Here is a 27,859-nt window from a genome sequence, read left to right as displayed (position 1 = left end):
ATTTTACGCCACTGCTTCATGGTCAGGGGAAGAACTCCTCACATTTCTCCCCTGCTCCACCGTGGGGTCCCACCCTTATGCCACAGTCCTTCCTGAAACTGCTCCAGCGTGGGTCATCTCTTCCATGGAGTGCAGTCTCTCCAGGACGGCTGTCCCAGCGGGCCCTCCACATGCCACAGCCGCCTTCAGGCATCCACCTCCCCCGGTGTGGGGTCCTTCACGGGCTCAAGTGGATCCCTGCTCCTCCGTGGAACTCCATGGGCTGCAGGGGACAACCTACTCCACCATGGTTGTCACCACAGGCTGCAGGGGAATCTTGGCCAGGAGCCGCATTACTCTTCCCCCTCCTTCTTCACTGACCTTGGCGTCTGCAGCTGTTCCTCTCACAAGAAAAGTTCTTCACAATAGGCTGTCAGACGCCTCTCAGAATCTCTTCACATCATCCAGCTCATCTCCTCTCCACTTCTTGCAGTCGGGCTGGGCCGAGTTGGGCCCAGTCGGCCGCCTGGCGAAAGGCCAGAGGGTGAGGCCTGCAAGGCCCATGAGGCCTGCGCCTCCCCCTCTCTGCCCCTGCCCCCACTCAGCTTCTTCACATCTTCACATCTTCTCTCCTTTTTTTTTTCTGTTTTCCCCTTCTTAAATACGTTATCGCAGAGGCGTTATCACGGAACATTCTGCTACCAATTGGCTCGGCCTTGGCCAGCACCGGGTCTGCCCTAGGCCTGGCCGAGTCCACTGAATAAAGGGGAGCGACTTCTAGCAGTTTCCTACAGAAGCTACCGCCTTAGGCCCCCCCTCACTAACAAAACCAGAACACATCGGATGATTCTCTGCAACTTCCGTTTACCTTTACAGATTTGAATTAATTGTACCTGAAAAGGCATTATCTTGTGACTACCTTATTTTAAGTACTCTCAAGAACCTTCTGCTTTTGTTGCTCAAAAAAGTAAACTTATCTATACTGGAAATTCTGGCCACATATCTGAAAGATTTTTAACAGTGTTTTCCTTTTCTCTTTCTGGCTTATTATACTTTACATTATCCTTTGCATCACAGCAATTCAGTAATATATGCAGTTCTAGAGCAAATTCTCATCAAAGATCTCATTTTTAACACATGAACTTATTTCTGATGGTTTTTCCAAGATGAGTGCTGCTGAGTATCTAATTGTTTTTTTCCATTTTGGAAATTTTTCATTCCTTGAATTCAAGCTTAAACTGTAGTAGCTTTGTCTCTGCACAATATGTTTTTTTAAAAGCTCACTTGTTACACTCCACATGTGTTCAGGCTTGTGATAAATATCCTGTCACTAGTTAGACTGGCAACACCTCTGCCCATAGGGTTTTTTTATAATCACTTACATAAATTCTGAAGAAGATAGTTAACTTCAGAGCTCATCGGTTGCCTCATCAGTTATCAGAATCATTAATTAAATGTCTTTTGGGGCTTATCTGTGAAAGATTTTAGTGTCAAATGGGTGTGAAATTAAGCCTTATTTGATGATGACAAAGTATCAGCAGAAATTTGTTTAGTTTGCACAGCTGTCAAGACAAATTCAGGAAATAGTTATCAGTACATTTATGTCCAGTGGTTGTTTTAAGGACTTGGGTATTTGGAGAGTGGGGACAAGGGGAGAGTAGGGTAAGGGGAGAATTGTGGTAGTCTGATTTGTGTGACTTTGGGGTTTGGGGGCTCATAGGCTTGTTTGTTTTTCATTTGGGCTGTGTACACAAATAGAATTATAGTGAGACACTTCCATACTGCCTTAAGTAAATTTCTCATTGTCTGACTCAGTATTCCTTCAAGATGAGCTTTGCATTATGGCATGGTGATCAACAAGCAGTCACTGCGGGCTGAATAACAAACTTCAGTCTATATTTTTACCTACCAGTCATGTCTCAGCATAGATATGCTAAAGTACAGATTATTTGTGTATGCATTGTTTTGTTCTCCATATTGAACTATACATTCAAATGTTCGCTAATCTACTTGATCTTCCATTCAAAATGTAATCTCGAACTTAATGAACTAGTACTCCTCTGATAAAAAAAAAAAGTTCTTTCCAACTCTGTCTTTTTAATCAAGCCCAAATAGGGAGAAAAGGGAAGAGAGGTAAAGGAAGAAAAGGGAAGCATATTAGGAAGAGTGTTGTGGGTTGACATTGGCTGGACATCAGGTGCCCACCAAGCCCTCATCAGCAGGACAAGGTGTCAGATAAAATAAGATGGAAAAAAACTTGTGGGTCAAGATAAAGGCAGTCTAGTAAAGCAAAAACAAAGGCCACACATAGAAGTAAAGGAAAACAAAAGATTTATTCTCTACTTCCCATCAGCAGATGATGTCCAGCCACTTCCCAAGAAGCAGGGCTTCAGTAGGCATAGTAGTTGCTCCAGAAGATAAACTTTGTAATAACGAATGGCCTCCTTCCTCCTCCTTTCTTTTACCTTTTATTGCTGAGCAGATGTCATATGGTATGGAATATCCCTTTGGCCAGTTTGTCTCAGCTGTCCTTGCTATGTCCCCTCCCAAGATCTTGCCCACTCCCAGCCTACTGGTGAGGAGGGGAACATTGGAGAGACAGCCTTGATGCTGTGTGAGCACTGGTCAGCAGTAGACAAAACACTGGTGTGTTATCAACACCTTTCTAGCTACCAAAACAAAGCACAGCTCTATGAGGGCTGCTATGGAGAAAATTAACTCCATCTCAGCCAGATGTGGAATCTCACTTCATATGGGAGAGCAGTAAGGCAGAGTTAATGCTTAGGAGAATATAGAAACCTGAAGAGGAATTTGCATGAAAGTGTTACTTTTGTATAGATCTCTTATTGTTCACATTATAGTGCAAATATACTGATTTTGTAGAACACAATTGCAATGTTTTGATTGTTTTAATGGCCACTGAAAACTGAAATTTCAGCCCTGAGTGAAGAAATAGTGACATGTAAGTTCATAGCCTCGAACCTTGGGAATGTCTTATGCTATTATGACAGAAACTGATAAGCACTAATATTAATTTCAGGTTCTACACATTTGTTCCTGCATAGTAACACCAGAAGAGTCACACACCTCTACAAGTAGTGTTAAACAAAATTTTTATACAGAGAATATACTTATGACCTTGAAGGATGTCCTGAATATGCAGGCAGAAGAGGTCCATGATTAAAACAAAGTGTGTCAGTCTAGTAGACCCAATCTAATTTTTAGTGCAGTTCTTTAAAGCTCTTCTTATTCATGCCAAAAAAAGAAGCTTCCAGTGTAACCACTCTGGCCGGTACAGACTGCATATTTTTGTATATAAGTATTTTTGCCTTGTATTTTCAATGTAAGATTGCAAACTTGAGTTGATAGCAATTATTGCAATGTTTTTATCCTTTGTATATGCTAGCTCCAAAATTTTTGCTGAGGCTTTGAGGCTGACAGCTTGAGACAAAGTGAAAACTGACTTACGTTTTTTGTTACGACCCTTCAGAGGATCATACGCAAATAATAAATTCCCTGCAATCAGGCCTATAACTCACCACTGAAGCTGGTGTGAAAGTAGTAAATGATGAGGAAAGTAGGTAGTGGGTAAGATATTGACCTACTGGTGGATATCTCCATAGCAACAAAGTTGCCAGGGTTTCTGAAGAAGACTCATTCAAACCCACTCCCGACCCCCAAACAACAACAAGAACAGACTAAAATGTGTTTTAAAAAATGTCTTGCTGATGGTGGAAGCTTGCTGGAATATGGCAATACAGTGACGTGACTCCAGTGCACAGCAAGAAGTGTATGAGAAGTAAACTGTTCTGCTCTGCGTTGTGGGGAACACAAAACAGACTAGAGGTCTTAATCCACGTCCATTTTATCAGTAAGCATGATTTTCATCTATTTGAAATAGGTTAATTTTAATATAAATTTGAATACAAAGAGATCATGTTCACAAGGATTTGAACTGTATTTTGTGGAGGAGGTGTTTGTGGACTGGAATTGCAATTTAATTGCAGTAAGGTGCCCATATTTCCTGAAACAAACTGAAGTTTTTATTTGTTTGATATATCCTCATAATCTGATATAAAACTGCAAATTGTTATTGTGAGGATCAGGCATTCCAGTGTTTTGGCCCCTGAACCAAAAAAAAAATGTAACAGAAGCAGCAACATGGGGTCATGTGAGAATAAGGACTCAGTTTGTGTTTGCCAAAAACTAGAATGTTGGGGGTTAGGGAAAAGGAAGTGGGAGTCAAACACTTTTTTCCTAGACTTTTTGATTAAAAAGGTGTTTCATCAGGATTGGACAAAAATAGTTGTGAATTAATAAAGATTAGTAAGGGATCTTGAGCTATACAGTTTTAGCCATGAAAGATACAGATTCAAATACTTGCTATGAATTGAGAAAAGACAGGAGTGGATCCTAGTCCAGGTCTCGAGTAACTTCTCAAAGTCACAGAAGCTCATAGGGGACTGGCGGGGGGAGGGTGCCACGCTATTTGCTCTGTCATCCTTTTTTTCCAAAAATTACACAAAAGGTATCAAACGTCTTTAAAGAAAACAAATATTAAGATAATTGTTTTTCAGACAACTATGAGAATTAGGGTGAGGGGATGGTGTACATTTTGAGTGTTTTCCTTTATTTCAGTTTAGTCATAATTCACCATTTTAACATAATTTGTTAGGTAGTCTGCTCCAACCACAGCTACAACTTTTTTTTTTTTTAAATAAGCTACTTCAAGAAAAACATTGTCCAATTATATTCAGATTTTAATTAAAAAAAATAAAGCAGATAATCCCTGTGCACAGGAACACTCTATTATTTTCAGCAATGCAATAAGCACAGTCTAATGTTATTGCTGCTTCTGTTTCTCAGTGTAAAATTTCTATAGGACTCCTTTACATACCAACTTTGTCACCGTTTTTTTTTTTTTTTTTTTCCAGAGAAAGCAGAGTAAGTAAAACGACAGAAAAGACCAACCTTATTAGCATTCACAAACCAGAACTGCCCATTTTTCTATGGGTGCTAGGTGTCCAGGTGCTGGCAGGTGTGGGGTAACGTTAGCAGGGCTGCATGTATGCAGGAGGGGCAGTCTGCAGTGATTCGTGCGCTAGGCACGGATAGGTCCATGGGCGCAGGGGGCAGGTGCGTCCACGTACGTGGTGGGCACGGATAAGTCCATGGGTGCAGGGGCAGGTGCGTGGTGGGCACGGATAGATTCATGGGCGCAGGAGGCGGGTGCGTTCGCGTGCGTAGCGGGTGTACGGGTATTTAACCCTGTGTTGCGCAGCATTAAATTGAAGGCTTGGCTTGATGGTATCCGTGTGATGCCCTGCTTTCCCCGGAGCAGGGCTCCGGTGCGTGCGGGGTAGGTTAGCTGGCAAGAGAGTCGGCAGCAGGGGGCTGCAGGGTGGCCCCTGTGCAGAGAGGCTGGGGCTGCCCCATGCTGGACACAACCGGTTCCATCTACAACAGCCCCAGTACAGGGCATGGCTGAGCCCCGCAGCCACGATGGCAGCGCCTTGGGGAAACCCTGGGTAAGGAAGGGCAAAACACTGCTCAGCAGTGAGGGGAAAAGTGCGAGAAACAGCCCTGTGAGCACTGAGGAGAGAAGAGGAGGTGCTCCAGGTGCAGGAGCAGAGATTTCCCTGCAGCCCCTGGAGAGACCATGGTGGAGCAGGTGGATGTGCCCTGAAGAAACCGCAGCCTGTGGGGAGCCCACACTGGAGCAGATTTATCCTGAAGGACTGCAGTCCATGGGAAAGACACACACTGGAGCAAGGGAAAAGTATAAGAAGGAAAACCATTCTATGATTGTATGAAGGAGTGGCAGAGAAGAACTGTCATGGACCAACCACATTCCACGTCCTTTTGCAGGGCTTGGCGAGGAGATGATAGAAGAGTCAGGAATGAATGGGTGAAGTTGAGCCTGGGAAAAGGAAGGGCGTGGGTCTCTGCTTCTCACCATCCAACTCTATTTTTAATTAGCAGTAAATTAAATTTCCCTAGATCAAGCCTATTTTCCCGGTAATGGTAATTGTTAAGTGTTCTCCTTGCCTTTATCTCAACCCACAAGCTGCTTCTCCCTCTGTCCTGTTTGAGGAGGGGAATGAGAGAGCAGCTGGATAGAAGTCAGCTGGCCAAAGTTAGCTCACCACAGAGGCTGGTTGTTCTCTCAGTTTAGGTGGTGGTTTCTCCGAGGTGTCCTATCAGAGAAAAAAAATAAAATGCATTTATGAATAGATTGGGTATGACATTATGAGTACCACTTCTGGTCTCATAAAATATTGGGCTTTTGGCCAAGTGGTGTAACCTGTACTGCCCAATAATCCTTGCAATTAAAGAGCAGACAAATGCTGGCAGTTTAGGACCTGGTAGGAAGAAATTGACATAAGCAAGGATAAGCACCGTAATGCCTGAAGTGCTTACATAAGCACTGAAATGTTTGAAATGCCCTCTGTAATCTTTCTGGTTAACTGAAGACTAGAAAGACATGTTTTCATTAGAAACACATAACCGTGTTATTGTCACTAAAGGCCATTTCCAAAAAAATCCCCATGTAAAATTAGGGGGTACATAGTGAAGAATTCTAGAAAAAAAAACCCTTCATTTTCAAATGCTAACATACTTGTATTTAAATTATCATAAAAATATTGCTTTGACAAATATTTAAAAATTAATAACTGCATTTCTATGTGGAAATGAAATAAACATTTAATATTTCGGACTCAAATGGCACTAAAGTGAAAACATTTTTGGTTAAACTATTACTTTAACTTCTTTCCTAGAAGGTGTTCGAGAAGGACACTGTTTGGAAAACAATTTTATTTAATTTACAGCAAATCTACTTTTGTTCTGATGAATTCTGCAGGGAAGTTATGTTACAAAACTTACTGGTAAAGGAAATTAATTCCTAGGTTTGACCTGTCTTTATAAGAATGCAACTCTCGTTTCCCCCTCCCTTCACTCCCCTTCTTACTCACAAAGTCTGGATTCAAGTCTCTTTTCTGTTTTTCAATACATATGTAATTAAAGAGATGCTATTTCTGTCCTACTGTTCTTCAGAAGCATTCTGATAAACCAAAGAGAATACATGGCATAAGCTGAGTGATTAGAAATCAACTCTTCTTGAAGCTACTGCTTTCATCATGAGTATTACTCCGTAAAATAGCTGCAAACATACAAAACACTCTTGAAAAGGTAACATGAAAACTTCTTCATGTTAGCAACTAGAAGGGAAGAAAACTCAAAAAACCCAGAGTCACTCAGAAACTGCAAAGTTCAAAAAATACTATGCAAAGAAGTCAAAATGTTAGGTGCAACAATTTCATATTGACTTCATTTGATTGCCACTTTGACCTGGAACATGAGTAAAGTATCTCTAAGAGCTTAGATATTATTACCTCTGTTTGCATTAGATGTTTTGAAAAATCCTAACAAAAGGTCATAGCAGTAGTGGCCTAGAAATAAGTAGCTTTTCAAAAAAAAAAAAAAAAGCATGCTATGCATCTGTTTGTTAAAAAAAAAGTGGGAAAAATCTCACATTTCTTGTGGGACTCAAAAAGTACTGAAAGAAACCCACTCAATAGAAACTCTTAAGTTTCTTTTGCTCCTATCATGTCATGAACAAGGAGAAAGGAAAGACTTACCTATTGCTTTTTGAAACCACAGTTTACTAAACCAGGTTATATTTTGTCCCTTTTCTTATGTTATGCTTTTCTCTCTGCAAAACATGAGGGGTGTTTGTGGGAGGAGGGTGCTCTTGCTAGGTTCACAAGGATCATCCAACAAGTTTATTGGCTTTGAAGGAGTTTTTGCTAACATGCCAGAGTTACATCTGATTGCAGCTACTTTGGAGCTGTGGAAGAGGTGTTTTGAGGAAAGAACTGACAAGCTGATTACACTTTCTATTTCTACAAGCTTATGGGCCTTCAGTCTATTTTTTCCTCTTTTTTTTTTTTTTAGAGTGGAAGTGACATACAAAATCATGAAGGGATTTTCTGTCAGAGAGAAGGAAAACAGTATTAAAGTATGTCCAAAGAACTGCAAAAAATAGCATAGAAAATTTTGATTTTCTAGAATTTACCTCTAAAACTTTGCATTACATTTTATTTAATTATTTTCCTCGAATATCTCGATATACAAATAAACATAGATTGGGAAAAAGAAAAATTAATTTATTCCCCTTCTCACACAGCTACCGATCTAAGAAGCAGCTGTTTCACATATGAGCATGTTTCACATATGAGCATGTTTCACACAATTCAAACTTTCTGTACCTGGTAGTCAGTTCTGAACTGGTTACTACTAATCAGGAAATTCATCTTAGGATTTAATGGTTCCATTAAAATCCAGTTCAGTGCTAAGTCACAATAAAAAAGACACAATTTTTAGACTTACAAGGCCATGATAGGAAAGAAAAAACTAATTGTGTTGCTGTAATAATTCTATGTGGGAAAAATCTAACTAGATTAAGACTTCCTAGGTTGACAAAGTGATGCCTGAGAGATTGAGGTCTTAAAAATCATGAATGGATAAGATGAATGAGGAACAAACTCACTGTTTCTTCCCATACAATACATGGGAAAAAATAAAACAGCAACTGACAGATGCAAGCAGACATTGAGTTCCTTGACTATCTGTGTAGCAAAAATGAGCAACTCAGAGTCAGAGTATAATGGGTCTGGACTGCAAAAAGCTGGTGGTCAAATTTATAGAAGAAAAGTCCAACAAGTCCTCTAAATAGGAGTCCAGAAACATGTCTGTTGTTTCTCTAAGCTTGCCCAGTTCTCCTTATATCCTTAAGGCAGCAGCCGCTGGTCTGTGACCCCATCCCAAAGAGAGAAAGTCCTTCCCTTACTCAGTTTGTCTGCTCATGCATCTGTAGCAAGAAACTGCTCTAAGGGCCTGTAGTTTTGTCCTTATTTCTAGGGGAAGGTTATCGCTGCTTTTCTAGCTGCACAAGAACTTAAGTTTTACATTTTATTTCTTCAGGCCTATTTTACCTCTGTATCTAGGCCTTTTGCATAGCAGGTAAAGTCTTGGAAATGTGACACAAAAGCATCAGGAATGTTAACAATTCATACAACATTTGAATATTTGGAGGTTTTTGTTTGAAGATCTCAAGATTTTTTACTGCTTATTGGAAATACTAGGAAACACTAATGTAGTCCTCTACAGCAGCTGAGTGCTGCTCGGGTTTGTAATTTGATTAGCACATCTGCAGTCTCATGAAAACTAATGGTGTAAATATCTGATGAGGGATGTTTGTCTATGGTAGGAGATGTGAACTGCCCTGTAGAGAGATCTGTAGAGAGCAGGACCAATATTCTTTTTCTAAATGGGAGCTCAGGGTTGGGAGCTTCCTTTCCCCGTGTTTGTGAGGGATCTTACAGCTACCTGTAAGACTGTTGCAGGGTGGAGGCTGATGCTATAGACATTTCCTTGTCATCAGGTCGATGCTGAAAATAAGATGCAGAGCATGAAATCCAGACTGTCCTGGTAGACTGTCCTGATTACTACAAAAGCAATGAGACCCAGGCTTTGGAGCACAGACTGCATGAGCCCCATGCTCTTAGAGATCACAGCTATTGCAGAAAGAGCAAGATCATCAGTAAGAACAATGGGGTGCTGCAGAGTTGACTGTGATTATTATCTGGTGCAGAGGAGTAGTCAGCAAGATGCCAGTGATAAAAGGGCTGGTGGTAGTATTATGAGGAAGACTTGTGGATGTCAGGGGGGTAGTCGTGAAAGTGCTAGCTGTGCTGATAAGACTGTGGCTATTTTTCACAGGATATGAAGCAAAACACACACTAACAAAAAAGGCCATTAACTAGTACAGCTAAGCATGATTTTTTTGGGGGTTGCAACAGTAAGCAAATAGTTTTAGAATGCAAAGGCAGTGATTGTTTTTGAGGTGTAGCAGGAAGGATGGTGGTGATAAAAGGGCTTATATTTTATATCGATTAATATAGGAAATGATGTATATATGTATAAATTATTAAAATATGCATTTATACATATTTTATATGCCTTTATACATATTTTTTGTGTGTGTATGTAGTATATAAATGTATATATATTTTTATATCTGAGCATTCCTGGTCCAAAGGAAGGGGCAGCCAATCACAGGGCTGCCTGAGAACATGTGGGTACAACAATGTCAAAAAATGTCAAGAAACAGCTGTCAGCCAGTCACAACACAGTATGAAAGTACATGGAGAACGATGCTTTCGAAAGTGGCATCCTACATGTATGTAAAGGAAGGGGGCTTCTGTTTCTGATGTGCTTCTTGGTACAGTGAGAGGGATAGCTTCTCCTACCAGCCAATCACAGAGCTGCCTGAGAACACGTGGGTATGATGATGTCAGCTATCAACCAAAGGACCACAGAGCCGTGTGATGTTTAACAAAATGGCAGCTCCCTGCCAAAAAATGGTGGAGCCCTTTCATAAAATGGCAGCCAAAACAAGATGGTGACCTCTGCGTATGTAGCGGAAGGGTCCTCTTGTTCTGATACGCTTCTGGGTAAACTGGGGGGAGGGGAGGGAGTGGTCTTGTCAGCCAATCATATCAGGTCATGTGACTGGAAGAGGGGGAGTGATTTCCAGGGCAAATGGCCCTTGAGCCTGCTGGGAGGGGGTAGGGTTTTTCTCAGAACCTGAGGGGTAGGGCAAGTATTTCTTCCTATCTGGTAGTCAGTGGTAGCTGAACAGCTAGCACTTTCTGGCTAAGGGTGTAAAAGAGATGACTGTCTACCTGGAGCACTGCTACAGCTAAATCTTACTAGAGGATGGAACTGAGATGAATGAAGTTGTGAAAAATCACATCAAAAAGCTTTCATCTGAATACCTTTAGTTGTACTGGCTACTGTTTAAACAAAATACTTGTTTTCCATATTAATTGATATATCTGATAGTTTTTGTAGCTGCCTGTTTTCAAATTATTGAGGAGGGGTAAGGTGGTCATGATAGATATATGCCATTTTTTGTTTGATCTTTAAAGCTAGTAGTTCCATAGTCTTAATGCATCACTGACTGAATATCAATAAAGAGATTTGCTGGTTAGGTCATGTTTTATGAACACATATGCCATTATGGAGATGAGGAGAATTTACTTCTAGTGGTCAGTCCAAGGACCTTTATCACCTTGAACTTTGTTTTTAACCACACAGGCCAGTGTCTCTTAGGGGTTTCAATACCTGCTACCCTAAGGCAGGAATAACGAGAGAAAGATAAAAAGAACAGGTTCAACTTATGTATTTATGTAAGAATGCCTTGGCTCTTACCTTGTTTGCCATAAAGATAACAAAAAAGGAATACTTTCATGTTCTTTGGAAATAAGAAGTAGGTGAGGATGTGAGAAGAGGTGAAGAAGATACAAAAAGATCACAATTCAAAAGATTGCAGAACAGCTAAGGAGTAAGTCAAAAATGCCCTCCTATATGCAATATTTTGATGTGTCCAGACACTTATATGTAATGGTTATCTTTTTTCCTTTTGTATGATGGAAAGTATATTTTCTTCCTTGTATATTTGGTGCCCAAAAAGTAACATACAGAAAAGTTTAAATAACAATGTATCCATTGTTAAATGACTGTCAGGCTGATGCAGTAGCATATGTGCATTCACCACCTCTTTGCTGCAGGTACTTTGTGGGTTTGCCTGCTGCAATAGGTTTAGATTACTGTGGATCAGAACCAAGATTTTGTCAAAAGAAGATATACTTCTGAATTTGGTTGTACAAGAGAAATATATAGCTTTGCAATAGTAGTATGGTGCTACATTTTGCATAGGAAAAAAAGGACCTGAAGTATTATTTCCTCTTAACTCTGCCAGAGTTTTTAATTCTCAAATGTAAAAAAGAATCTGGGTTGTAGGTTGGATCTACTGTAACTAAGGCTTACATCACTGGGAGAAAGATTATAGGATGTGTGTTTGAATAAGGATGACAAATTTTAGTACTTGAAATAAAAGTGTTTTTTTTTTTTCCAAGATGCAATAAGGTAGTCTTTGTCTCCATTTCTTTTAACATTAAAGCCATTGAGTATAGTATTGAATCTCTAATATGTGCAACAACAATGCTCTACCACCATCATTGTATCATGCAAAATAGAGATGATAGGATATTATGAGCACTTTAAAGCTCATTATGCATACTGTGCAAAACATCTTGGGAGACTTAGGAAAGCCAAGTGGTGAACAAGTGCTCTAACTAGAAATCTATTGTCGTGTCACAATAACAGTCTTGCAAATCTGTTTGTCTGCATGTCAAGACCTTTATGGAAATGAAAGAATAAAGGTCAGGATAGAGTCTCTTCCCTTTTAGTAGGTCATTTGCACAGCAAAGATACTGCTTTATAACATGAAAAATTTCTATCAGTGTGTTACTTTTGTGGGTGTTAAATATTCTCTCTTACTGCAAGGAATTAATAAAAAAAAGTTCACATTTTGAATAAATTGTCATGTCCAATTTGACAGCTGGTTTCCTAGGATTACTTATTTTTATAAGCAACTTTTACACTGAGATTGTTACACAGCTTGTGGGGTTTTCTGTTTGGTTAGTTGGGGTTTTTTTTTTTGTAGTGATGTTAATGCTTAGCTCTGCACTTTTGTCTTCTGAAGTCTTGTCAGTTTCTCCGAAGGTGCTCTTAACAGCCAGCCAGCCCTGAGCTTTTTTCTTTTGTCTAACAAAGTGTAATCTAATATCAGAAAAATTCTGATGGTTTGATAGATGCCCAAAAAAGCTCTGGCAATGTACTGACCATCAGATAAAGTCAAATAAGTACTAAGGGGAAACTTATTTTTATGTTTTAACTTACTTTTGTCAGAACACATCCTTACTGACAGAAACTAAATGCAGGAAAAATAAAGGGAAGTAAAGCTAGTCTATGAAAAGTGAAATCTTAGAAAAAAACCAAAACGCTTAGTGGCTATGGAAGAAGATGTATTCTTTACTTATATTCATATCAAAACCCAGTTTATTTTATTTTAAGCTGTTGTTGTTGATGAGACTCTTTCTTTCCTCTGTGCAACTATTCTTTCTCTTAATACATGGAATTACACTCCTTCATAAACTGTGTAGGGGAATACAAGTTTTCACATGCAGACTTGTGATCAACATTTCCCGTTACTAGCCTAAGCAGCTTCATGCAGCTTGTGAGGAGTTTTTGGATTATCTTCTGAGGCAACTAACTCTCTGTGCATGTGCTCTTAGGAGGAATCTGCATGCTTAAAATGAAGTTTTGGGGGTTGTCTCCACAGGCTGAAACGGAAATGTTACTAGTAGTGGAATGTTACTAATGTGATTGATATTATGAGGATGACAGTGACCTTTATGGAATTTTGCCAGTAATCATGACTTGAAATGCAACAAGAAGAGGCAAAGAGACAGAGATAAAGATATGTAATTTTTAAAAGCATAATTGACAATCCCAATATATTATGATAATTTCCTTTTGTATTTTAAGTCAATTCCCTGACCATTGATAGAATGTTTCTAATTGTTAAGGAAAAATGGAATTAGAATAACATATCTTCTTCCACAGATATGGAAAAATACATGCAATATAGAAAAATACATTCAGTTTCTAATGGGATGAGTGGGAACAATGCTGAAATTAGATAGCAGTGCTCTTTTGCTCCAGAACAGCTTAAGCATATGTATTGACATGTTATGAAAGCCTACTATTGTAAAACAAGACAAATAGTAACTGTAGCTGATTATAAAACAATATATATAGAAAAAGCCTGCTGTGTATCGTAATAAATGGTATTTCTTTGTAAAGCAGGTGCTAACAGCAGTGTGTGACTGACTAGGGATAGAATGTGACTCACGGAGTAAACTCCTAAGACAAAAGAAAGTTCAGAGGAGATGGGCAAGGGCATTGTGCCCATGAAGCTTGGAGAGTAATGCAGAGTGTGACTGACCACAGATGTTGCAAAGAAGCTGACTTTATCTTACCACAAAGAGGTGCCTTTTAAGATAAATGGTTACCAACAGTTGACTTGACGAGCTGGTGGTGTACATGTTTCTCCCTGTGTTGATTAGAAGAGTTTTAATGTCTTTCTGGGTTAACCAGACCAGCATGGGATGGGAGCAAATACATGGCTCAGCCTAACATTGAGTAGCAGTAGCAAAAATAATTTTGATGAGTACAATGTGCTTGAGCTGGCTTCAACCCCTCTATTCCTTCTTAGAGACTGGAGACACCCAGCATCTGATGCTAAATGTTACACCCTCCATGCATGGAATATGTCAGAGAACCTGGTCAGAGAGAATAGGGCTCTGGCATGGTGTAATGAAGGAATGAAAAGACAATGTTTTATCTTACTATTTCTACCATGTTAAAGACACTTTTGCATTAAGTGCAATCAAATATTTGAATACATATTGGGGCCTATTAAAAACAAGCCCCCAAAACACACAGATTTCTACTTCACATTTTGACATGGAAATACCAAATGATTTGTTTGTTAGACTATTTGTAGAGCATATAGACATATGTTCTGTTTCATTTGTCTTTCACCAATAACTATTCTAAGGCTTTTCTTCCAAGGCAGAGGAACTTCTGCTATGAATGCAAATTTTCAAATATGTGCTGTAGTGAAGATTTGCAAACAATTGCTTTAGTTATCACTTGCATTTTCTTGATGCACTGGAAGAGGCTGTGAGGGGGATGGGAAAAGCATCAGAAGTGCTGCTCTGCCTCCAGCCCCACTTTTAGCTGCACATGCTTGGGCGGTCCCTGGGGAGCTGTTTGTCCCAAGTGCACAAGACAAAATTGTAGTGCTGCTCAGCCTTAGCCCCATTTCCTGATGGAAATATCTCTTCAGTAACCACATTGCCAAGCAGTCGGCTTACCTAGTTTGCATAATCATTCTCCAGTGTGAGTGTGTGTGTTGCTTCTTTGATTTTCTGAAAGTTGAGGCAAGGGTGGGGCTCCTGTGGTAGAGAAGAAAAAAGTGTTCAGTAATAGACAGCAACAGTAACACTTTTTTAAAAAGAAATTTTTTTAAAGATTATATTTTAAAATGTCTTTACTCATCTTATATTTTTGTTCTGCTTCCCTGAATTAAGACAATTGCTTGAATTTTTAGTAATAATTTATGGGTGTTGGTTTTTACTAAAGCAAACCCAGATGCTTCATGTAATAATGTTATTAGAGGGATAAATGACAAAGTACTGTTTTACAAGGGCTGTCTCATCTTCCCACCTGCAATATGATTTATATGAATTAAGTTACATCTTTTTGCCTTTTCAATTCTTAGTATGCCTAACATTTTAAAATTTATTAGATAATTTACATTCAAGTTTTGCAGCTCAGTATCACTTTAAAAAGGAAGGATTATAGTCTATATTTGAAAGTTGTGGTATTTTTGCTGCATATATTCTTATAAATAGTGTTCAGCACTACAATGCTGAGCAAAATGTATTTGGAGCTTCCTATTGCTGCAGGATCCCCTATAAGAATATGCCTGCCAGCAGCTGCTGAATTTGTCCAGTACTTTTATGTCAATAGCATTTTTACAAGCAGCTGCACACAACACATACACATTTTTAATGCCTATGAAAAGGAAGATTTTTGTGTGTGTATATAAATCATTTATATATTTTTCATGTACATGAATATATATTCCTGAAAGTTCATATACAGCTCCATATTATGATTTCTTGATTTCTACAGTCTCACCTAAATGAAAATAAATATGATGTAGCTGAGTGAAATGATTGTATTAGTACTATAGAATTTCCAGTTACAAATGCCTTGCAAAATATTTCACATTAGCTGTAAAAGCTTCTCCTTGTGGAAAAAGTGATGCAAAGTGATCATGCAGGGGTAATGGGAAGAAGTTGTACAGTTTTACCTGTAATATGTTGGTCCTATATAACAAGTGGAATTATGATCCATCTAGAAGAACTGTGTTTTTAAGTGTTTTTAGCCTGAACAAAGTTTTCCTATATAGATCTTCCTATAAAAAGAACTGGACTTGCTATTTTATTGCATACTTGTTCATTTTGAAGTTTATATAGTGTCTACAGGGTAGGCAGTACTAGTAAAAACAACCAAATAACATTCTGCCATTTCTTGTTAGAAAATTAAGCAGCTGTAATTCTGAACATGAAATGGGAATAATGTGACCATTTTGCAGATGTTTCATGACCTTAATCACATTAACTGAGTCAGTCCTTTTTCCCTAGTATGTGCTGATGGTAATGGATGGCTTCATAAAACTTTCAGGGACAGGTACAAAAAGGTGATTTTGGGTACGAAAAATGTTTTCTGTCATCCTAGCAGTGTCAAAAGACATGAGTAGCAGAGAAGTTGAGGATAAAAAGTAACTATTTTACCAGTCCATGAAATCTTGGTTTCTGTGGCATTTGAAGGATGCTAGAAACTACAGGGGTTTAATGACCTTATGGAACTTTCCATGGCCATTAAATCAGAGAAATCACATGAGGAGGGAATGATTTCAGTGCTGCTGATGGAAATTTTTATAGGCGTCTTGCTGTTTCCCACGGTGGGGGAAGATGGTATAAACTAATGACAGGCAAAAGGTCAAATGCTTCAGAGTGCATAGGCACCGAACTGATCAGATGTTGGTCTGAAGTTTACCCAAGCCTTTTTGGAATCTTTTGGGGGTTGCAAAATTGTTTTACTACCATAAACAGTACCTTTCTTTTTTAAATTTGTATTTTGGGGAAGAGGATTTTATTTGAACATATGCCCATTATTTAGCTATCAAACATATAGTATTTAGTGCTACTGTAACATTTTCAATTTAAATTCCATCCTGAGTTCATAAGTATACAATTTAGTAGAAATAATATTTTTTTTTACCATGAATATGTTTTTGTGAGATTTTTCTGAGGATCCTCTTCATATGCTGCAGGATAATAGCATTTCTAATACCTGCAAACTATTTGTACTCACTGTTCTTAGAAGATCTGAAATCACTGAAGTTTAAACAGGGAGTTTATTTTCTTTGAATTTCATACTTACCCTTCGTGAGTTGAGTTACCTGATGTAAAACAGAGAGAAGCTGACAGTATTGCTTTTCACAATTTCTAGCTTGAATAATTGAACTGGTTATAGTATATCCTTGCTTAATGGCCTGATCTTCAGAACTATTTTGTACATGTATAAATCCACTGTAGTAACTAAAACCCATGCAGTCAACATGTGAAATCTGAGCTTCACTGAGGAAAAAAAATCTGGTTAACTTTAATGAGATCAGAATTTCATCCAAAAGGATTATTTGCAAGACCTTCGTGTACTTACACTTAATGAACTTATAGGATAGAAATACAGGATTTGCTGTAGTGCTTCTACATGGAGGTGATCTTGTTTCCTTGCTGAAAAATGTATTTTAAAATTTTTACTATAAGGTGGTGTTTCTTTTGCAAATATACATTATTTATACTTATAGAGCTTACAAAGAATGGAGTATTTGGGGCCAAAACTATTACACATAGTATTTATTAAAAATACTCTTATTCAAACTTGAGAGATACCTGCAGTGAGAAAGTAGAGTTACTTGAGAACAGTTTAGCATTCTAGCATTAATACCCTTGAAAACTTACCGTTGAAGAGTGGAATAGCAGCTTGCTTCTGTACTCAGTGTTTGTATACCGAAGTGTTTCTCTGTGTTATTTTGTTGGTCTCTTTTAATTCCCATCTTCACAGAACTTGGTTCACCCAAGGAGATGGCTGAGATGGAGTGATGCACTTCACTTGTAAGAGGGAAGCAACAATATACTTTATTGATATAATGTGTGATTTAACAGTGATTTAACAAAGTTTGACAGTAAATGGTAAAATTGACAGTGACTTAACAAGATTTGATGGCAAGGTACACTGGATTATTTACTGTATAGAGGACAGGGTCAGACAAAACTGTCAGAGAGACCCTCCTGTTGAGTCATGAGATTCAGAAAGGACCTCCTTGCTTTCTAAACTGCTCAAAGAGGAGTCTAGATGCAGCTGGATCCAATCCTAGTCCCAGGCTTGATTAATGATTTATGTCTTAAGGATTATATAAGCACAACTAATCCTATATAACACTTAGCTATAGTTTGCTATGCTCTTAGTCTCTTATCCAGAATCTCTTGTGGCATGGAATCTCTCAACCTTGAGGAGTAGCCTTGAGAGACATCCCTACCCAAGGGGAGATCCTGGCATACAGCCCACTGCTGTGCACGAGAGATCAAATGGCTCTTGGGCTGCTCATTATTTATGGAGTGAGGTAACTGACTCATAGTCATCTTTGCATACCAACTGGAGATGTTAGCCAAATTTGGTTTGAGTTGGACATTGACTAGCACTCTGTTTAGGTGGGCACGTCACCATAAATTAGCCATTGGTTATTGTGTAGTTATCAGTCTCTCCTAAATCCACTTTAAGCCAGATGCCGCCATCACGACCAAATGCATCCATCATGATTGCCACTGGTGGTTGTTGCCGAGTTATGTGAAAAGGTCAGGCTGGGGGGCAGGGGGGAAACACACCATCACAGGAGTCAGGAAATCAGACCAGCACAGAGCGAAACTGAACTGGCAGATGTTGCTATAGTATCTGGAAGCTGCCTGTTTGAGTGCTATTTCTGTATGACCCTCCCTAGAAATTTGTAAAAACTCTGTTCCTAAGAAGAGATTCAGAAGAGTATGAGAAACATATTATTTAACATTTTAAGAGGCAGTAATTTAAATAGGTCTCTAACTTACTTTGCATTTAAAGAAAAAGGTTTATATATTTAATAAACAGTGTCAGAGACCAACCTGTTTGACTTGTAGTTAATGATGTATGACATCACTTCAGAAACAATAGTTATGTAAAATTTGTTTTGTTAGAAAGTTGAAACTGAGATTGCCAGAAATGGATTTTATATTCCTGAAATGTGTTAATTTTTATCCTTTCTGTGCTTTTATCCCAGTAAGTACTTTTTCATTTAGCAGTGCCATTCAGTTTATTCAGATTAGCTCATCTTTATTTTTGTTACAAATTGAATGGAAATACCCATTGTCTTTGGTAAGAACAGATATTCTAGATAAGACTGCAGCATTGAATGAATTGGCAGCTTTTCAGTACTCTAATGAAATAGTATAAAAATAGAAATTCTGTTAATAAATGCACTTACACAGTTTCACAGGTTCTCTTGGCTACTCTATTTCATAGTGTGGTTTCATATTGCTATTAGGCAGTTGGGCTTGAAAGTATGTTGACAATGATTTGCATGCTTTCTTCTTAAAGAAAGCCAAACCTGAGGGACTTCTCTGCAAATGTTTATATTCAACCTATGTTATATGGCATTGCTCATGTTAATTTTAACTGTGGATATGTGAGAAAAGTTACTTGCCTAAGTAAATATTGGCAGCCTCTCACTGACAATATATTTCTGTTATATGGGCCAACAGTTCTCCTTGGATATCCTTGCAGAGATAGCAGTGTGTGCATGCAAAGGAGTAATTGGGTCCTCTCTATCAGTTCTGGTATCAATTTTTGCTCTGAGCAGTACAGGGTTGTTATGCTAGGACCTCCAATTTATTTTCTAGCTCATACATAATTAGCAGTGGTAGACTGCATGTCAAGTGTGCTGAAAGTGCAGTCATTACTTGCATTGATCATGTTTAAGACAGAAAGAATGTGATTTGGTTTTCAAGTCCTAATTTAACTTTTCAAGGCTGATGGCTGAGCCAGGAGGAAGAAGGAGTGTTTTGATTTGTTAGCTTAGAAAAGGAACTTAAAAGGGGAGAGGACAGACATCACACTGCTTTTTAGGTTTTTTTCTTTTTTTTTTTTTCTGTTAATATGATAAGAAGACTGCATGTTTGTCAATTAATTATCAAATGGATTTAACTCTGCCTATAAAATGTCTGATCTGAATCTCATTGCATAATAAAACCTAATAATCCTTTGGGTCTTAGTAATTGCGAAACTCTGTATGGTCTCTTAAACTTATTTGCTTTTTTGTATTAGCTATTTAGTTTTATGAATTACAGCAGCAGCATTTTACAGCAGGTCCTACTGTGCTAAATACCATACCAACACAACGCAAGGGACAAAACCCTCCCCAAGACCTTACAATTTAAGTAGATTAAAAGATTAATAGTAGCACACAGATGTTAAGTGTCTTGCTCAAGGTTACCTATTAGGCCAATAGCAAAACTAGAATTAAACTGGTCCCTGTGTCCCAATCTAGCACAGTGTTGATTGTACCACAGTGCCTCTGGAAGTTAAGTTGAAGTAATATTTTCAACTTACGCATACAAATTAATTTAAAACCTAATTGTGATAGTCTAAAAGGCAGCTTGGTGGGAATAAAACCCCAATGACAAGAGAAATGGAGGGCACATAGCCATACCTAAGGCAAGGCTTAATTTTTATTTTTTTTAATCATCATTTATCATCCTTTGACAAGAGGATGCTTTCAATACAGTAGACAGCATTTACAGCCAACTGTTCATGGCACAAGAGGAGAAGAGAGGCTTTTCCTATTCCCAAACTGCCTGTTTAATTATGAAATTGTAGTCCGGGAAGTTTTCTTGCTGCTTGAGTAACACAGTTGTACTGGGTCACCAGGAAAAGTCCACTTTCAGATGGGAATGTCAAGGATATTGTGACCTGCTGCTGTGGTCCTGTACCTTGTGGGGAGCTGTGCAAGTTTTCTGAGGAGGAAACACCTAATCACCAAAGTCAGGAGCAGTTTTAGGAAGAAGCTATCCACTAGAAAGTATTTCATAAATGTTGAATCTGATTGGCTGTGGTTGTTCAGCTAAGCTCTTGATCAGGAACATTTAAAATTAAAATTTAGGCATAACTCAAGTAACTGTTGATATAGGCAATATTCTAATCTCGTACAGCCCTGGACATGTTTTTCTAAGATACTTGAGAAATAAACAAAGTAGATCCCAAAACCTGCGATTTGTCTGTGCGGAACCTCTTTTTATTTCTCTCTGTGGAACTATTACAAGAACCCATTGTAAGCAAGCAAACGTTGCATGAATTGTGCAGACTGTGGTTTGCTACTGGTTGACCATGTGCATTGTAAGACATCATATTCTGATTTTCTCTGCTTCTATAAGCCATAGAAATAATTTTAATCTATAAAGAATAAATGAAGAAAATTGCAACGACTTATTTAAAGCATTCTTACCAGGAACATACTTTCTTCCTACCTTTCTGTCTTAATGGGAGCTTGAAGTTTAGATTTGGAATTTGAAAATTTTAGCCATTGTCTAAGAGTGATAATTGCTTTTTCTTGTGAAGAAAACTCAGCTGTTTTGCGTACGCATTTGCAGTGCATACACTGCTTATTTTCTGTGATTATTCTAGTTACCTATTTGTTTCGTCATCTACCCCTGAGGTTAAAGATTGTATACTACAGCCTGTCGGTAAACTGTGAAGAAAACAAGAAGAAATACTTTTATTTTGTCTGAGCACAGAATCAAACAAGATACATGTTGCATTCTCTTTAGCAAGATTGCTATATATAAAATATATATATTACCACAAAATTTATTTTGAAAGATGCAGTGAGGGGAAGAGAGGGTAGTGAAGTAGGATAGCAAAACCAAAGGAAATACTCTGAAATAAAAATATGCTCTTTAAAGTATTCAGTATTATATGTCCTATACTGTAAAACTAGTTTGAATAGGATATGCAAGCTATTTAATGATGAGTATTTTGATCACATTTGAGGTATTCTATAGAGATGCTTTCCATTACCTGATTTTTTTTTTTCTGAGAAAATATTGATGATTTACACTTTGAAGAGCTATAACTAGAAAATTAAATAGAAGGAATATCTTTAAACATTTGAGCAACAGAAAGAGACATTGATCAAATCAAGACAAATGGACATTTTAAAATTATTAAATACTTTGTACCATCTTCAGATGGTACTATTTCCATAAATTATTCAACACTTTTTTTTGACTAAGAAATGCCTCACTGTTTATATTGTAGTTACTCTCAATGGTTAGGAGCATTCCTGAGTAAATGCTGTACACATTTGCTGATACATAGTTCTGGATTAGAAGTTCTAATGGAGGAAAACAATACGTAGTCCTATGAAAATCTAGAAGTAGTGTAACTGAATAACATCCATAATTATAAAAGATGATCCGTATCAATATCTTCAATCAAATTGGTAAGAAAACTTACATGCATAGTTCAGTTAACTTTGTAGGTTAATATTTAATAGGCACCAAAAGGCTGAGCTTTGTGATACAGTAATTTTATGAGACCTGTTTAAAATAGCGACTTTACGTTTGTGTGCTGCCATTGTGCTATATGGCATGCTATGTAAAGGCATGCTGTTTATGAGAAAAGGCTGGAATTGCAAATTTTTTCTTGTTACATTGACTGGTTAATTGTCTACCTTACAGTCTGTCTTTGTTAGAAATGGGTCTCTCTGTTGTCTTACTCTGACATTTAAGAGTAGGGAAACAACAAAAACTTCAGTCTTGTCTTAAACCTTATCACACTGGAGAGCGACTTTACAGAAGGTTGTAGCAGACATTATATTAAATCTGACAAGGGCATGATCTCCTGTAGTGTTGTTTTTATTGCTACCTACCTTTTATGCACTTTTTTTTCCTTTGGCCTTTCCTTAAACGGATGGGATTTGGTTAAATGATCAGAGTTGGATACATCCTGTTTTGCTTACCTTCTTAGCCTGGAAGCATTACACAGTTTTTTGTTTTGGTTTTTTTTTTTTTTTAAATATATATCTGTAGACAGTCTTTGTGCTCTCTAGTCCCTCAAATATATAAATGATTTCTCAACTTGGAGTCTGAGGCTTTTCTGAATTCAAATGCAGTTGTCTCCTCTCTCACTAGTTCAATATTATTTTTCCCTGTTTCTCTGGCCAGATACATATTTCTTCTGGCTGTTTCAAATAAATTTCTTTCATTACTTAGTATTAGCATGTATTGCTGTTTTATGATACGTACCCTTAGAAACTTGTCTAAAAAAGTTTACATTAACAAAATATGTATATTTCCTTTCCTTGATATGCTTTTCCAGTTTTTATTTTTTGTTTTTCTCATTTGGTTCTTCTGGGTTAAAATACATTCTTCAAGGAATATATTATAACATTCTAGAATGTTTTACAGCTTATAAATGCTGGAGTGCACTGAGTGAAAAATGGCACTTGTTCCCCAGGAATTTTGATTGCAATACTCGTGGTTTTCTGCTTCAGAAGCCTTGAAACATCATGTGCAATTATTTTCAGCATTAAAATCAGCAGCACGCTAGCCTCTTCTCTTTAAAAGCATTAGACTATTTTGTAGAAGAGTTGAAGGTCTCTTGGTGAGGTTACATTAGGATCCTGCTGGTTTGCTGTGAACTGTACCTCTGGTGAGGGATAATGGAGGGAGGAGCACTGGGGGTAAAACTGTGAAAGCCAGTGACTTGGAAATGGTAGCCAGTCTCTTACTCTATTTGAGTGATTCATCAGTGTGTTTAAGGTGAAATATAATGCTGTGGTTCTGCTTTTGTTTTATTTGCACCTTTCAGATACAACTTTCCACAAGCAGCTGCTATTCTGCCCAGTGTGGAAGGTATACTTATGGATGATAACTGTGTTGCTTTTATCTTTATTCAAGTATCAGTCATAATTTGTTCACTGTCTGCTAACAGGAAATGTCCTGCTACAGTATCAGGTTAATGAAGCTTTTATGTTAATGGACATGATTAATGGGAGACAAATTTTAGAAGAGCTAATATGATATCCTACCCAGAATTAGTTTCCAAGGCCTCATAACATTATAGTCCTATGATGCAGTGGGAGGGGTGTTTAGATCCAGCAATGTATGAACGCTAGTATGAAACTATAAGAGGTAAAATACAATCCCACTACCTGCTGAGAACAGCGAGAGAAAGATCAGAAAAATAAGACATCCTTTGTCCTATATTTATTCTCTGTAGAGTTCTCTGGACGTCTGTAATCTGTGATTCACAGGGGGCCTGTGAGCAACCAAGAGCTTTGTACAGTTATATGGAAAAAAAAATGTAGGAGGAAAATTTTGTCACTTTATTAATATACTTTGGGTAGGTAGAAAAATTCTGTAAATATATAAAAGCCAAACACATTTGAAATTGCTTTTCCCTGGGTTGATGTTAAAACAGCCTGGAACAACCCACTTAAATGGATACTTAGTTAGCCTAATTTGCTTATCTTTTGTTTGAAAAAGTGTTCAGTTTCATGACTGCAGCATGAATATTGACCTTTACTGAAAATTTGATGAAATGTGTTTATTTTATTGTGAAATTTTAATTATGATGTCTTTATATATTTTTAAAATGTGTTTTTGTATGGAATTTGGTGTTTGTGACAGTCTTCTGTTTAAATTTCCAAAATTTGATCCTGAAGTTGGCACGTAATATTTGTGGATATCTGCAGAAAGGTACAGGTTATATAAAAAAAAAAACAACTCTTTTGGAGAAAGTGAGATGCTTTGTTAGAATATCTTGAACCAAAGAGGCATGTCTCAGAGATTTTACTAAGTGAATTTAAATTCAAAAAGTCTTTGAAGGAATGGGATACAAACTATATCAAAAATATCTTAATGCAATAATGTGGGGAAATTGCCTTATGGAAAATAATAAAAAAATATTATGTCAAAATACCCTGGAATTGATTTAGTTTTTAGTTTATAAATGTTTGTGAAACCTTGTTAGATTTTTCCTTTTTGTCTTGACTTTCCCATAATTTTTAAGAGGCATCTTAGGTACAAATTTTTTATATGTAAACCTAATTTTTGTTATTTATTTTTCTCAGCAAAAGCAATGAGGATATTTTTTCTGCTTGTGTTGACGACTATGATGATAACTCTGTTACTGAAATGAAACTAATAGGACCATAGAGCTAGATTTTTTTTATTTTTTGAGGGAAAAGAGAGTATTCCTTTTTCTTTCTAAATAAAGACGAAATTGTGACTAGGTAATTCTTCTCACTGGTGTTCTAATAGTGAAGGCAGTTCTTACTCCTACAGAGTTAATTTTCTTAACAGTTGCAGAAAACAACAAACAAAAAATACCCTGAAAACTCAGGAAGTTTATCAGTGGTATTTTCCATTTCTTCTTTCAGAGAGCAGAGCAGAGTAGTTAAGAGCTGCTGGCTTTTATATGAATGTATGACATTTCCACCAGTGAGGAAAGACTAGAATGGTAGGTTTCAAAAAGTGAGACACTCAAATTACATTAGCTGTATACACCTTTCTCATAGCATGTGGCACTGCATGCGTTTCTATGGAATTGAATCTCTGGGGTTTTTTTTTTAATTTTATTTTTAAAACAGGATATTATCACTATCTTAACAAATCAATTAGTCTTAAATATAACCACGTAAAGATATTAGTGGCACAGTTTAGACAGGATGGATGAAAGATTATGATGCAACTTTTGAAAATGAAATATTGCTTTTTATTGAAAAATTTATGTTACTCCATTTTAAATGTTGAAACTATTGAGTTTTTACAAACTTCTCTCTTACTCTGGCCTGAGAAAATAAAATATTACAAAATGTAAGGAAAGGAAATGAGTAGAGGTGCCAAAAAGTTAAATTATTATATTAATCAGAGATCTCTAAAGAAGAAAAGAATAGAACGTGTATTTGTGATATTGCTGCCATATGAAAAGCTACGTGCACAAGAAAGTAACTAATAATTTGATGTGCCTGTTTGTTAAAACTGTTGCAATATGTCTCCATGTTTGTAAGTGCTCTGAAATGCCTCTTTGGACTAGGGAAAAGAGAAATTTTACTGATGGAGTAGAAAGAACAAAAAAATGAAAATTAGCATTTTCAAATGTGCTGTTTGTACATAGCACATAGTCTTTTATTTCTATATAAAATAATATTTTTAATGTGTTCTAATCCAGTTTGTTTTTACAAAATAAAGCCTACCTCTATGGAGATTCATCCTATTTTAACAGAAGAGGGCAGTGTTTCTTCACAATCGCGTGTGTAAAATATGCATATTATTTTAAAGAACAGCCTCTAGAGAGTATTTTGAGCCAATGAATTTAAATGTAATAAATGCCCTCTGAATATGCTACTTAGTAAAAATAACAGACAATGAAAACATAGACATGGTTACTTAATTGTCAGCACCAAATTGTCTTGACCCAAGGAACAACATGTAACCTTTAACATACTACACAGATGATTGATTTTAAATGTAATGTTAAAAGATTAAATCTATGAAACATTATCTTAGGTTGCAAATAGTAAAAAGGTAAAAATTAAGCCTAATACTACTGCTTTATGGAATGTAGTAAACATGTTAGTATCAATAAAACAGCTTTGCAGGAATTCACCATATGAATCAGCACTTATAGTCTTACATGTCAGGAGTTGTCGATGCTGCTGTAGTGTCACCCTTTATAGAGCAGGCTAACTAAAAAAAAATACAATCTCAGTTTATCAAGGGAATAAAGGAATTAAGCAAATCTTTTACTTTAAAGGCTGTGACTAAATCCCATCTGACTTCAATTAAGTACTTGTTTTATTGGCCTTTTAAGATAGGGATGTTTGCTAAGTCTAGGCGTATATGATTGACATATTTCTATATCCTGAGGGGTTTTCTCTACTTTCACTTTAAATAATAAAAGACAGGGACAAGTTTCTCCCTTTCTTCCACCTTCCTTCCAAAACCTTGTCCTAAAGTTCTTTCTTACCCATATTAATACTTCGCACTTGTTCTCTGAGTGTTTGAATTCAGCAGGGGATGGATGAACCTGACAGGTCGTCTTTGGGGAGTACTGAGTTACTCCATATACAAGAAGACAAGGTTTGTTCATATGGACATAGTTTCTCCAGTGCCCAATGCAAGTGATTGTGTAAACAACTATTGAAATCTGATCTACTCTGGGCCAGTGGTGGAAGTGATGTGTTTTCTTATTCCCACACAGACTCATAGTACTGCTGCCAGCCTCGTTACCCTCTTGTCTGAAGTAAATCTTAATCATAGAAAAGTCCCAGGAAGAAAGTGTCAGTGCAGGAAACAAAGAGCAGGTTTAATTAAATAACTTATTAATGAAAACCAAAGGAAATAAATTGCGGAAGGGAAAAAGATGTTTAGAAGTTATTTCTCTGTTTTTGCTTTCATTTTCTAAGTCTAGTTCCTTTCCTTCTCTGTCTATTTCTCAAAACAATTTTTATTGAATTCAGTGCTTGGGGAAAATGTCTCCTCAATCCAAACACATTTTAATGGAAAAGCAGTTGCACAGAAAGTGATGGCACAAGATTCTGTCAGTCTTCTCCAACTGCAGGAAAAAATCCTGCCATGGCCTTCAGCTTTTTTCCTCTGCTGCTCATAGAAACACCAGGTGTAAGCTGTTGCTCACTTGAAACAGGAGACACTCTATCAAGTCTGCTCATGTGAGCTAGCTCACATTTAGTAGGATGTGAATTTTATGTAGCAATAACATAAACACATTGGGAAGCAATGAGCTGAAGTGAGAAACTCCACATCTTATTGACAATTGCCCGAACAAGCGTTTTATAAAGCCTGGCATGGTTGGTGGGGCTGTGGCAGCAGCCTGCCAAAGGCTGTGAAGAGAGGGATTGGCCTCTGTGTTCTTTAAATGGTCCAATATGTTATGTTGCAAATACTGTTACGTTTCAGATGTTCGTAGGTGTAAAATGACTCTTCATAATAAGACTGCACAGCAAAAACTTTTTTCCTTATGCCTGTGTATCCTAAAACAAAATTTCTGTGGGATATAGATTGCCACTTTTTTTTTTTTGATTGATACTTATCCTGCAAATGTCAATATTCTTAGTCACTGTAGTGCTCATTAAAGAAGTCAGGAAAGGAGATAATGTGATCTGATAAAAGGAAATACTTTAAAATACAATTAATAATATTTGGAATAAAATTCTAAA

This window comes from Chlamydotis macqueenii, chromosome 1, assembly GCF_036417535.1.
Source record: "Chlamydotis macqueenii isolate bChlMac1 chromosome 1, bChlMac1.mat, whole genome shotgun sequence".
Lineage (NCBI taxonomy): Eukaryota > Metazoa > Chordata > Aves > Otidiformes > Otididae > Chlamydotis > Chlamydotis macqueenii.
This window is presented reverse-complemented; position numbering follows the sequence as displayed.